This window comes from Acanthopagrus latus, chromosome 18 (assembly GCF_904848185.1).
Source record: "Acanthopagrus latus isolate v.2019 chromosome 18, fAcaLat1.1, whole genome shotgun sequence".
In the NCBI taxonomy this organism is placed as follows: Eukaryota; Metazoa; Chordata; class Actinopteri; order Spariformes; family Sparidae; genus Acanthopagrus; species Acanthopagrus latus.
In genome coordinates, this window is record NC_051056.1 from 18,414,342 (window position 1) to 18,427,838 (window position 13,497).

General features: G+C 41.1%; 1 long non-coding RNA gene across 1 annotated transcript; it reads right to left on the reverse strand.

Annotated features, from left to right (window-relative positions):
• Positions 1-2,949: 2,949 nt before the first annotated feature.
• On the reverse strand, positions 2,950-4,391 carry LOC119007865. The gene is made up of 3 exons (XR_005071254.1): positions 4,270-4,391; positions 4,077-4,191; positions 2,950-3,521 (listed from the first exon to the last, which is right to left on the reverse strand). It is a non-coding gene; the product is annotated as an uncharacterized LOC119007865 (long non-coding RNA).
• Between the last annotated feature and the right edge of the window lie 9,106 nt (positions 4,392-13,497).

The window sequence follows — 13,497 nt, forward strand, 5'->3', positions numbered from 1 at the left end:
AGAGCAGCGTCATTGATTGAGTGTGCAGAACAAGTGGTTAAACAGTTCAGTGCTGACAGGTTTGCGGCTTATTGGTCTTATTGGCTTATCAGGTTCTTTACTCAAGAAAAAGTAACGATACATAACATTAAAATGGGGGAAAATAATCCCAGCATCAGTCCCTTTTCCCAGATCCACTCTAGGCTGAGACCAACTCTTAATCCAAGTATCACGGAAATCTGTTCTGTAGTTTTAGTGTAATCCTGATGACAAACCAATCAACAAACTAATAGACACGGGAGAAAACAAAACCTTTGTGGCGGAAGTGCTGTAGGTAGTTCAGTCTTATGGTTCCCAATTTAGGGGATAGGCCTCCTACAAATGTCACAAAATACAATTGGCAGGTAATTCATTAATTGACGGGGCATAAAAGCTGACAAAATAAAGTTCTGTTACATATATTTAATGTTAATATTCAAAATGTTGTCAAATCTTTGCTTTTTGTGAAACATTTGAAACATTTGTACCTTTTTGGGCCTCAAACAGAGAAGTTCATGAGGAAAATGTCTCTGCATTTGAACTGCTAAACACTCATTTTATAAGACGTGACAAAAACTGGTTTATCTCACACCTCATTGTATTCTATGAACTTACATGTTTTGTGTGATGTTAAATTCTGATTTTAAAGTAAGTAAGTATTAACTGCAACAAATATAATGGCGTGGAAAATATCATTCTGGACAGGGTTGTCTGGTCTGAAAAAGTGAAGCCAATGCAGAAGTGCCTCCAACCTGCATTCTTTTTAATGGCGAGCAGGGGGTGACTTCACTGGTTTCAGAAAGAAGTCAGATTGTAAATAAGCTTATGAGAAAATGACCCTATTTCTAACTTAACTAATTACATCATTAAACAGTTTCCTAATTATTTCATGGTCTCAGTTCCTACTTTCAAGTCCTCTTCAGCACAGGATATTGATTTTGTGCATTTAGGGTTAAAAAGACGATAAAGCAGGGTAGTTACTTCATGAGCAGCAAGTCACTTTAGGGCGCTGATTGTAAAGTTGTGGATGCTAAAATAAACAGCAACTTTTTGCCACATTACTACCTGAAGGAGACCGCGGATAGCACTCGTTTACGTCAATGAGCTTTTATTGAAGTACTTCCAGTGCCAGGGATATTAGCTAAATATTTAGTTTCACCCGTGACATTTATATTTAACATTTAACATTTAGAGTTACATTTAACATTTAGATTTAGATCTAACATTTAGATTTAGATTTAACATTCAGATTAAACACTGAACCTGAGTTAAATATCATAAAATTCACATATATTGCTGAAAATTTGGTCAAAAGCAAAATTTTAAAAATGCATTTTTTATATGTTGTTTTTTGCTAAATGTCGTATTAAGTAGCATGAAGAGGAAATACTAAGATGGAAGAAAAGTACCTCACCGCTGTACTTTTGTATTGGATGAACTGCATAAGCACTCATTCTTACAACCACCAGAGAGGCAAATAAGTGGAAGTGGTTAAAGTCAACATTTATATAACACAAAGTCCTGCTCATTTTAGGGTAAAACTCCTCGTATATAGAGGTTTTGATTTTTTTCATCCTATCGATAAGCGGATGGATGCCAGCTGGTAGTGAAGCCCACACACAGACACATTGTATGGCGGCCCACCTGGATATGTGGGCTCCTGCTGCCTGGTCGTGTAGTCTCTCCCACACCATATATGGATAATCTTGTGTAAGACCCAGAAAATACTTTTTGTTGTATAACTGTTTTTTAGGGATTAGTAATATGATTTTGGACTGACCATAAATAGACTTAAGGAGCCAGGATACAAAGATAGAGAGCACGATTAGCACTTCCACTTTTTGTGGTGGAGGGAAATATTGGCCCCTGAGGGTCATAAATAACTGGAACGTTGCACCTCACCTTATAATGAGAGGACTGAAGCTTGTACGTCCTGTATCTGTCACTCAGAGGAAGTTTTATTTCAGCAAGTCATTATATGATAACCTTTTTGCATGTACCTGCAATTATGTGCGAGAGCAACTCTGTCATTAGCGAGCTTATTTTCTCCTTTTTGCAGTAATCCCTCTCACTTCATCTCATTCCCCAGAACACTGCAAATAAACTGGCAGTAAAAATATTAACTGAGCCACAAAGGTTATGTAATTAACCACACATTTCCGTTACCTTCATCATTATTTAGGTCTGACCTGGACTCTTGAATACAAGAGAAATAGCCTTGAATTGAACATCTTCCAGCTCTTCATTCTCATCTTCAGGGCTGGTACGTTGAGTTCTGGTGGTATAAACTAACATATCATATTAAAATACTAACCACAGAGAGCGCGAGGGAGAGAAAATGAGGAAAACAGATGAGAGAGCTGAGCTAAAAGACATTAGTTCAAGGTTGCCCTCGTTAGATGAAACCATTATAGCACACTCGCTCACTGAAAAAAAAACAAAAAAACTCCACACACACTGTGTGCTTTCTTAACTGACTGAGGCCGGGGTGATTCGTCAGACTGGGCTGTGGAGAGACCTGGATGACCCTGTTTTTATCTGCTCTGTCGGTGACCTCTCAACCTCGCCGGACAGAGGGCAAACAAATGAAGGGGATGGTATCACTGAAGCATGACTTCATGTGTGCACATGTATGTGGTGAGTCTGGAGCTGGTCAGGAGCGTTGTTGTGGTTAGAATGACGACAGGGCCACCAGGCAATCCTTCGCTGGAAGTGAAAGCAGCATACGCTTAAAGCTGCACAAGTCAATATTTTTATATTTGAATTAAATGTTCAATGTGTAAAGGGTCACTTATAGTGATGAACTGATGGAGAATTATGACTGAACTGTGCAGCGTAGCGGTTGCGGCCTCTCTCTTCTGCTGTGTGATGAGTCAGGCACAAACCATCACTTTCTGGCTCCAAGCTGCCATTTTATTCCGGTAAGAACAGATTCATATTAATACTCTCACAGGCAACTGCGTAGTGACAAGCTCCAGAAAAAGACAAAATACAGAAAGGAATCATTCAGCTCATGTAAGGCAAGGAAGTCACACTGCATTACTTATGAAGCTACAACCAAGCTACAGTAGCAAAGTCATGATACGAGGTGAGGTCGATGAATTACTTTACAACGAACCATTATCATCACAGACGTATTACATATTGAACTTGGAGGTCCTCTTAACAATACGATCTGCAGAAAATAACACTTTTACCAACAAAAGCAAACTTTTTGAAGTATTTTAGCAGAGCTTATAATGAATCAAAATGCCACAGAGACAGGATAAAGCAGACTGGACGGTACGTGAGCGGCACTCCTCAAGTCTGCAGCGTTGTTTTGGTTGAAGGCACAGACATGAGTTGAGTACGCAACACAGGCTTGTTTAAGAAGGTAAAGTGTGGTGTCAGGAATCAGCCGCAGTTGCAAAATGTCGCCGCGGCCCTCGCAGAGGAAAGGTCTCGGCTCAACTCAGCGCAGTAAAACCGTTAGTGGAAAAGAAGCCAACACAGCACAGCTTGATCTGGTGGAGACCAAAACAGAGATAAAAGGAGAGATTTTCCACATGGCACTTTCACTGTGTAAAGCTTCCCAGACACACATTACTTTGCTGAATGATAATTATATGTCCCCTTCATTCTTTCAACACCCTACCCTCCCTTGGAAAAAGTGGAAGGTCCCATCTGGTTTCCATCAGAGGAGCAGAGGATTCACACCTCAGCTCATAAAAGTGACAGGCATAGCCACCTGGTAGCACATTTCAACCGCAACATATGTAGAAACCAGATCCAGGCCAGTAGAGGCTGAGTTAATATTTATTGTTTCCTTGACAACCAACCTCTGGAGCTGCTGCTGAATGTTTCTTATTTTGGACAAGAAATCCACAGTTTGGTCCAAGTCTCCAAAGATTGTCAATCAAATTTGGAAGTAAAGTTAAAGTGTCCTTAGGGAATCTGCTGGGACAGGCAATCAAGAATAGTAATACCACTAAGTCTGAAAACTATTTAGAAACACCGACTGGTTACAAAATTCACTTTAGACCCAAACTTAAACAACCTTATATTCTGTTCTTACATACTTGTCTTCTTCTTGCAGCTCCAAAATTGATTCTTAGACTCGCCATGGCACCTGTGTCGCAGAGCTCCTTCATATTTCAGTCACTTTTTCAGCTTTAATGCTGAAACATGTCTTGCCTATGGCAGAAATACATTCATCATCACCGAAAATGTATGTTTTTGATTGAGAACAGCTGACTTCGAGACAATCATTACCCCCAGCATCTTTCAATCATCCATCCTGACCAGCCAGATTGCCCCATAGAGAAGAGGAAGAGAGACGGGATAAGAGCCATGCTGATTCATCTTGGATTTAAAGGTCCCACATTATGAATATCACATTTTCTCTGGTCTCTACAAATATAAACTGGTCCTCCCTGAGCCTGCTAACTTGCAGAATGAGGAAAGCAAGCAAGTCCTGCCTGGTCTCTGCAGCCCACCCACTGGTAAAACAGCGCTCCTACAGGCTGTTCAGATTCAGCTCCTTTTGTTACGTAATGAAAGGTGTAATTTTACATAGGCCGGCCTCCTCTGCGCGGTGATAGGAGATATCAGAGAGGGGGATGTTCATCCACGAGGTGAAGTTCGGTGTGGCCAGCAGTAACATAGCAGTGTTTCCAGTGTTGTCGCTCAGAGTTAGGCACGGAAATAACTCTGTTGTTGGTTGTAAAAATCAACATCACTGCCCATATTCTGTCCCAGTTACAGAAGAACAGATGAGACAGTGGATGCATTTCATTTTTTATGACAGCGTGCCGTGGTTCGTGTTAGCTTGTGTGTGTGCTAACCACTTCACTTCAGACTACCGTATTTTCACGACCATAGGGTGCACCGGGTTATAGGGCGCGGTTTCAGTTACGGGTGCTTTTTCTGTATTTAACAAATACATAAGGCGCACTGGACCATAGGGCGCGGGCATGGTAAAACACACCAGTAAAACATGCATGCTAGTGTGTGTATTTAAAAAGGCAGCGGGAGCAAAACTGAGTTTGGTTGTGCTTTATTGAAATCCTGGCCCGGATGGAAAGATGGCACCGTTTCATGAAGCGAAAGCACCAAGACGGACCTTCTTGAAAATGTTCAATTTTCATTTCTTCCGCTAGCGTTACTGCCCGCTAGTCGTATGGTGACTGTAGAGACGCTTCTTCCAGCTGTCCTTTGACCGGCAATCCATTGCTCGAGTCGGTCTTCCAACTCGGGCCATCTCGCCTTGTGTCCGCGGAAACTCAGCTGTGTCTTCTTGACCTGTCGCAGCTCGTTTTCCATCTTCCTCCACTTGCGAACCATGGATTCATTGATATTGTATTCCCTCGCGGCTGCTCGATTCCCATGTTCCACCTCGTAACTGACAGCTTTCAGTTTAAACTGTGCTTCGTAAGCGTGTCTCTTTGCCATTATCGGGGTTGCCAAAACAATGACGCACATACCGGCACAACGTTCTCATCTAGTCCTCTGTTACCTCCGCCTTACAACAACAACAATAACGCCCACACTTCACACTTCAACGTTCTCATGTAATCCGCCTTACAAAAAAACAACACATTAGGCGCACTGCACTATAGGGCGCGCCACACATTTTGGAGAAAATTTGAGACGTTTAGGTGCGCCTTATGGTCGTGAAAATACGATAATTCAGTAATGAGGGTCAGTACAAAGCTGTTTTGCCTCGACACTGATCCTCATTAAAGGATCAGTCCCAACCAGTTTGGAGACTGTGTTAGAGACAAACACAACTTTCTAAAGGTACAGGCACAGAAACAGCCTGCTCAGTAGAGCTCACTTGAGCGACTTTTAGACAGCTGAAATTCAGGACCACGGATGGGTTTGGGGCAATGCATTTCAAATACAGTGTTGTTGGACCTCTGACAGCTGTGTGAAATTGATGAATAACAGTATAATATGGGACCTTTAAGGCAAACATCCAGTCATGGAAAAATTGAGTGGATGACTCATTTGGCCAAACAATGGGAAATCAGAGACTGTTGTGCCTACATCTTTACAGTGACCTAACTCCATAATACCATCCTAGAACAAGCTGTTGCACTCGATGAGCGGGCTGTGTTCTGAGCCGATAGAGTCCTGGACGAGGAGAGGTGGACTCTGTGCCCACATCACTGATGCTGGGTGGTCACACACAGTCAAAGTTGATGGACAGTGTTCACCTGATGTCGAACTTTTGGTGTGTTAATACCGACCATATTTTCATCCCCATCTTGTTGCAGCTGTTTACATTCCTCCAGATGCAAATCCAAAAATTGCATATTTGTGTATATACGTATCTGAATAACTGTATATTTGTTCTATGTTTGTGTATCGTGGAGTACCAAACGTTCCCTTAGTTGTGCAAGCCTGTGTTGCACAATGACATATAAATGATGCTGAACCTCTCGAACCTTCCTGACAGTCCACAGCAATGTAGCATCAGACTGATTATTGAGCTGCTAAATCGCTGTGGATAAAGCCCAAAGCTCTTCTGCTGAAATGTAGAAGAGATGAATAGAAACCATTTCCTCTCACTCGCCATAAGTCAAACTGCTGAATTTGGCGGTTTGCTAATGTTTCATGAATGCAGATCTGCTTATACTGCTCTGCAAATTCCTCCTGCTGCAAATGGAAATACCTGCAGAGACGTTGGATATTATGTACACCGTCGTGACTACCTACCATTTAATATACTTAACAATGCGTGCATCACACATTGCCTTCTCAGCTCCATTATCCCGTGTCATATTGGAATTTGTGTGTGAACAGCAACCAACCAATTTTTTTCCATTTCACAGTCCTTATCCAGTTTCTGTGTTTCGTCAGTGGTATCACAGTGGAGTTAAAGGCTGAGAGAAAGGTTGGAGTGAGGATAAGAATGGATTTAATTTTTAAACATCTGTGAGGGATCAATTATTTTCTTGTCAGGAACAATTTTACCATAAAAATGAGTTGAAAAGTGTCGGGTTTCCTTTCAGTGAACTTTCTTCTGTGGTTTTGCACAGATTTGACCTATTTACGTTATTATAACACCAAGGAAGTTTCCCTCCTTGATATTAACTTAGCTGGCAGACATTACTGCAGTTAGACTTGAAGTTATTTAACTTTCAAGACCTTTCACATGCACAATATCATATAAAATGCACTGAGGGAAAGAAAAACAATGAAAAATAGGTCTCCTTTAAACATTCTTATATGGTTTAAACATTATATGCTCAGGGTGACTTGATTCCATCGTCCCACAGCTGAAACAGCATCCTGAATTATCTAGCAAACACACAATATTTCTTAAATTTAACAGACAATCAGATTATTAATTCTAAATTACCATTTAACATTGAAGAAAATTATATCTGCATATGTATTGAAATATAATTCACTAACCTAGTGCACATTCACTGGTGCAGTTTATCTGGCTGCTGCTGGTTATTATGTGTTGATAACATCGTAATACGAACCTCTTCTGTAAATGCCTCACTGAAGATTGGCAATAAACTAGAACTTTGACATACAGCAACAGTGCTGTTGACACAATGACTATTATCTGTCTGATCGGATCTCTTAATTTGTTTTTGTCTAATGTGAATCGCAGTAGTTTAAACTATCTGAAGATCGCTCTCTTTCTTGTGGATCTTGGACCGGAGCGCTACAATCATTTAGGGGGGAAAACAAGATCCTGGCGGTTACATCACAGCTCCAGGACATCTCAGGAGCAGGCATCAGTCAGGCAGGAGTAATGGAAAGAGAACAACATGGATTTCATCAATGCTACGCAGCTGTCAGTGTGCCAGGTGAGACCAAATTGTTTTGGCTGCACAAAAGAGCAGATGAATAGCCTTTCTCTTGCCTGTAAAGAGCCTGCGGCTTTATTGGGCTTATCTGGTCAAAGACACAATGAAATGCTATTTTTTTGTAGCTCACCGTCTCTCCAGCTCTCACTTTGTCTGTCCTCAGCTCCTTCTCTCACTCTTTCTCTCATAACATAAGTGGCCGTTCAGGATAACTTATCATACCTGCCCACACAGTCACAATGACTGCCCATACAGTTATATACACCATGCAATGGGCCATTTACTGCCGCACACCGGTATAGTACCTGCCCTGCTGGAAATGAACAGCTGGCAAAGAGGTGATTTCCTCCCTCAGTTTGAAAACTGCAAGTCCAGCACTCTCTGAAGCGCTATTTATACTTGACAAAAGGGAATCGGAAGCAGTGAACGCAGGTCCGCATCACATAAATTTGATAAACTGTTGGTGTGGTTCCTGGCTGACCCCATCAGAAATGCTCATGGCTGCAAAAGCAGTGCGTTAGTGCAGGTTGTTTGACAAAGACAAAAACAGGACTGTGCCAGGGGTATGTGTGTATGCGTGTGAGGATGATGGACTGTACGGTAGTGATGTAAGAAGGTGCATTCATCAGAGCGGATTCCTGGCTGATGATGCCTGAGGCTGGAAATGGTCTGGCTGGAGCCCAGGCTCGACGTACGCAGAGTGCTGCTGAGTGGACACTTTAGCTGTGTGGTGAGACCCAACCATTAGATGATTGCCTCAGAGATTTTGTGGGGAGAATGAGAGTTGTTATGTCTTTAATGTTTCCCCTGCAGCATCATTACGATGATTTTGATTCATCGCAGTTGGCAACGACATCCTTGGAACTTCATAAAAATGAACTGTCCTCTGTGTGTTTTTCTTACCAATGAGGAAGAGATACCAGTGGATGTGATGTATCAGTTTCTGATGAGAGAGGCCTCCAGGTGATTGTTTGGAATGTGAATGACATTGTGGCATTATTACCCTGTAAAATCAGAGAAAAATGAGGAGAGAATTTCACCTCAATGACAGGTTGTTAGCTCTGCACAGATCGGCTCTATCAAACAGAGTCCTGTTCATGGCAGCCTCAGGCTTTCCATCAGCTAAAGAAATACATTTATATCGCAGTAATTTGGCTTCATGGACGAGCCTCTGAGCTGCTCATTATCATGCCATCTGAACTGCACCTTATTCCTCCTGGAGGTAACTAGCAATTTCTGCTTGGAGAAATGTTTTGCCCATATTCAAATGAATGTGCTTGTGCATCTTTGTGTGTTTATAACCCAAGATTGATTGTCAGTTTGGCACAGAGTGAGTACTCAGACGTAATTCATGTACTGCAGATGTATGCCTGTCAGTGTGAGTGTGTGACTGTGCGGTTAACCCTAAACCCTTCTGTTGAACAAATGGAGCTGACAAACCAATATTGACAAGAAAATAAGAACTGATCAGATAAATTATAGTGTTTTAGCTGTCTTTGTGCGTCATCTTTTCAGCAAATATGATTGAAATCAAAGTTGGGACAAACATAAATGTAGATCTTTACTCTGACTAACACAGTCACATTTAGTGCCAGCGCTCATATCCGGCTTCGGCCTGAGTCTCAGCCCATTAAGGAAATTAAAAGGGGAAAACCAGGAATGGAAATCTTTGTGAAGTGATGGGTGACTGATGCGTACATCTCTGTATGTTAATCAATGTTGTCCTGCAAACTAAATTTAAACTTGGCGCTGTGCCTGTAGAGTTGAATGAATTACTGTTGGTAAAAGCCACTCATTCAAATTACGCACTCACAATATATCACGGGAAAATGTTTTTGTTGTCCCGCTTGTCTCAATTAGACACAGAAAATCTTAAGGTTGAGGAAAGAAAGAGAAAGGCTAAGACGGCATCACATTCCCGGTGAGTTACTGGATAATACACATTATGGATTTGTCATGGTGAAAATTTGTGATGTGCTTCTTTAGCATTTATAGCCACATTAGCAACATGGCTGTGGGCAGTGGGCCCATTTGAGGGGGGATGTGGGGAGGTGTCATCCCCTTGTTGGTAAAATAACTAAAATGTTGTTAACCTGCCAGCTGACCAGGCTGTGTTTTGATCAATCAATCAATCAATCAATCAATCAATCAATCAATCAATCAATCAATCAATCAATCAATCAATCAATCAATCAATCAATCAACCAATCAACCAATCAATCATTCAAACAAACAATCAAACAAACAAACAAACAAAATCTGAACTGAGGGCACAGGAAATTAAATACATCTTTTTTATTTCTATGTTACTGACTGGCTGGGTGGCTAAGGGTGCTTGACAATATTATGATGTCAGAAGCCTGAAGTGTTGAACATCGCTCTACAGACATTGAAGGTAATGGAAACTGATCTCATTGTTGCTGGTGAGCTTTTATATCTATGTCTTGAACCGAGATGCCCCACTGATGGACACCCTGATTTCAGACATTCATGTTTGCCTTAGGATAAATTGTTATAACTTTGTTGTCCCTTTAACTCCTTACATAGCAGTATCCTCAGGTCAAAAGGTTTATCCTGTCCTGCTTGTTGCGTAACTATTGATTGACACCTCATTTGACTCGTTAGGAACTTCTATGCACGCCCTGTGGCCTGCAACAGCCAACAAGTGATTTCAGAGACCCATACCTCGGCCGTCTTCTCTCCTGAGCCACTTACACACCAGCCTCCAGATAATCGAAGCAACATGTAGCCGATGAGTTTTTAAGTTGTGTAAATAAGAAATTAAAATGAATCATTTATACATAACAACGTTATGGAAATAAAGAACTCTAATGAGCTTAATGTTCCTGTTCATTTCAGCCAGGGGGGATTTTGGGGTCAAAAAATTGCATCTGAATATTTCCTTTGATAAAAAATCAAGTGCTTATAATTCATTTTCATTTGATAATGACCATGTAAGACTATATGATGTGGACCCATCGTGTTTTCCAGCTCATAAGTTAGTTATAGATCATGTGGAGGCTTATTTTTGCGTGGAATAAAATAAGACAGCCCACATTTCCAGAGAAGTCTGCCACAAATCTTTTCAGATTTGGCTGATGACCTCTCTGGATTTGGTCATAATTTTGCAACACCATGCAGTCATGTTTTCCAGTAACTTCGTTTTCTTATCTGTTCATACTGTTTCATATTTCTGATGATAAATGATGATGAGAGTTGGGAAATAACACATTACAAGTTAAGTATTCAACTAAAGCAAAATAGTCACTTTGGAGATTATCTGCAAATCAAACTTCATTCATCACTTGTTTTACCCAGTAGGATCGACACAGGTCACCTCTGAATCCCTCCAGAAGTTTTGTGCCTGCGCTTATTTGTCTTTTCTACACACAAAAAAATGCAGAAAAGTTGGAAATAAAACCTGAATCGTCAGCACAGACGGTCCGTGCACAACACATCAGTTGCTGTGAGGTATTGCTTGTTTAGCAAAGTAGAGCGAGCAAACCCATTTTTGTCCATTGATCCAAAAAGAACACCGAGCCAAGATGGGTCACATGAGCTCAGCTTTGAAGCCTTAATGAGAACCTATTGAGTTTGGGTGAAGGGATGGTGAGTCCGCTTGCGTCAGTGGCTCTCCGCTTCTCAGAATATCCTGTCAAAACTAGTACATACGTCCCTGCGCCCGAGGTGTTTTCTGAAGCCAAACAAACACAACAAGCAAATGTCCTCCTCAGGCAGCAAGGTTAAGACAGATGAGCAATGGCCTCCCGAAGCTGCCTATTCAAATCGATTTTCTTCATTGAAGAGAAGGAACATGTTGTCCTCCTCCAGGTTCAGGTGCACTGCGCTCAGCCCACACTCATTTTTCTTTACCCTTGAGAGCTGGTTTATTTTGAGCTGCTAAAAAACCTTCAGAGGCTTCCTGATCATCGGAAGCTGTCTCGTACATTTAAAAGGAATGTACACATTGCGATTAATAGCCAAAACAAGAAGGACCTTAAATCTACAGGAGGCCTTTCCTGTAAAGTAAACATATTTACGGAAAAATAATTTAACATTTTGTATGGGAAGAAGCTCTGTTTGTATTTGGTTAGCCTGGACATCTGACATCGGAAACCAGCAAGAGTTTTCTGATGATATGACCACTGAGGTCACACCAGGCCCCCTGCAGGCAAAGAATAAGATGTCAGCATACAATACTAACTTTTCCTCATCATTTGAGCCCCACGGCCTTCGCTGTGTTTTGAAAAAAAAAAAAAAAAAGTCTACAACACAGCTGTGGTCTAGCACTTGAGTTGAAGGTCATCGCCCTTCGGGCAGTTTTCCATCCCGAGAAGCATGAATACACCGTATGACTTCAGTGTCAACAACATGTTCTTAAATTAGTCACTGTCAAGAACAGAAACATGCAATTGACAAAGAAGGATTCTCTCTTATTCTCTTATCGTGGTTGTTCTGTTACCAGAATCCCCTCTGGACACTTTAATAATGTCTATTTCACATGTGAGAGAGAGTGAATTGTTTTAGAGAAAGAACATTATTGACTGCATTGGGCTCGACACATGAAAACACATTTGTCTCATGAGATTTCTTTTTTTTTATCTCACTCAATTTCACACATGAAAATGCTTTTTTTTTTTTTTTTTTCTATTTTATCACTGTTTTTTGAAAGTGGAGCACAAAAAAAATCGAACTTGCTCCTCAGGGCTTCCGCATATTAACCGAAATCTAAACCCTCCCAAACAGCATCTGTAACACAAAGGTCCGGTCTGCCTGTCCCATGTTTTTTTTGGGAATAGATATGTATCATTTTGAGAGTCCTCTTATTCAGTCGTTTTGATATGAGGATCTGCTGATTTCAGAGCAGTCTCTGAGAAATCCTATTGTTGCGTCCATTTTGCATGAAAGCAAAATAGTACAATGCAAAATGAGCTGCGGCCGCTGTTGCCATGCAGATGACGGCTGTCGCACACAGTGTGCCATGATGACAAAAAAAAAAATGCTTGTAGTTTTCTCAACACTTCAGCTTCAGCCAGTGGTGGATGTAACAGCGTTCTAGGGTCAATTTAAAAAAAAAAAACACTTCTTTCTTTTAGCATAGAATATCAGATCTTTTATATTTTGTATCAGAACTCACTTCTCAATATGTGAGACTGATGATTCAGCCACAAGAGCTTCATTCTCATTCAAACCGTGTAAGTGCTTTAACTTTGTCCACTTTTATCTCCAGAACCTGAAACACCTCCTCCTACCTCAAAACCCTGAAATTCATAATGGATTCATAATTTCAAAAGCTTTAGGAAGCTGTTTTGCTACAGTTTCCATTATCTCTACCATGAAGGTGAGTCAGCTTGTAAGAAAAAGACCCAGGCTGAAAAATACCAACATTCTTCTTGAATTGGTTGTCGCAAAGTGTCATTAGATGTTGAGTCAGTAACGCCCTGGCAGTCTGTGTCTTTCATTATTTTATTCTGTCACCATTGGTTCACCTTCTGTTCGTGATATCCATGGACTGAATAGCTGCAAAAGAAGCTTCACTGTGTCGTGATGCTCCCGTTCTGCCAGCTGGAAGACCTCATCACATCAAGTCTGAGAAGAGCGATGCTTTCCTCGCTGGACAGAGCAATCATTCCCAAAGGTAGACGGTATATTTATAGGGTCATATGTTTTT